This window comes from Sinocyclocheilus anshuiensis, unplaced genomic scaffold (assembly GCF_001515605.1).
Source record: "Sinocyclocheilus anshuiensis isolate Anshui unplaced genomic scaffold, SAMN03320099.WGS_v1.1 scaffold105, whole genome shotgun sequence".
Taxonomy (NCBI): domain Eukaryota; kingdom Metazoa; phylum Chordata; class Actinopteri; order Cypriniformes; family Cyprinidae; genus Sinocyclocheilus; species Sinocyclocheilus anshuiensis.
In genome coordinates, this window is record NW_015537942.1 from 87,693 (window position 1) to 88,803 (window position 1,111).

Below are 1,111 nucleotides of genomic sequence, written 5' to 3' on the forward strand. Positions count from 1 at the left end.
TCAAGTAAAAGTAAAAGTACACAATTTTTAAACTACTCAAAAAAGTACAATTACTGATAAAAACTACTTAATTACTGTACCCGTGAGTATTTGTAATTCGTTACTTCACACCCCTGGTTCTGACAAAAGAAACAAGATGTATCACATAGTGACATTTTTCAAAATTGTTTAAAGACTTTAAAGATTTAAGATTTTTTGTTCCTTTCTAGTATAAAGGTTTCATCTTGACTGATGCATGAACTCTCATGACATCACTGGACTGTTGTTGGTCACAGCAAATGTGAAATAATATGAATATGAAGATTCCACATAAACAATACTTTGCATCATACTAACCGAAATATGGCCATATTTGAAATAAGTCCTAAGAAATGTTTGTATATATAAATGTATGCTCACTCAAGACACCTTATTCTAATTATGACATACTATTTATTTTTTATTTGCTTTTCAATGCAGCAGTCAACTGTTTAACGGTTTAAGTGTTTTTCTGATGCGGTACTCAAGCTCTGATTAAAAACAGATGATCAATATGCTATTCCAACCATGCTAAAAAGAAGCGCAGAACGTGGAAACGAGCGAAGGGAAAAACAGCATATAAAATAAAAATATGAGCAGAAAATGTCTGAGACCAGAAAAAACAGAGAAATATAACCAAGGAAAACATGATTTTGTGCGCAAGTCAGACAATTTTGCACTAATATTTCAATTGTGTGCAATGTGATTTTAAACGTGTTTAAAGTTTTGATTCATGTTTATTATTTTTAAAAATGCGTTATTAATTTTTTGATTTACGCTTATTATTTTTCAATCCGTGACCATTGTTTGCTATTCTAAAAACTTTGCTTAAATTTTTTAATCTTGTGCAGTATATTTTTACTTGCGCTTTTAAATTTTGTTTTCACGCTTGTTATTTTTTTTATCCATCCGTGACTGCAATACTTTAGGCGGGAATCTGATCCCATATGTCTGACTTAAAGGGATAGTTCATCCAAAAACGAAAATTTTGTCAGCGTTTACACACCCACAAGTTGTTCCAAACCTGTAATCATTTCTTTCTTCTGTTGAACATAAAAAAAGATACTTTGAAGAACGTGGGTAACCAAACAGT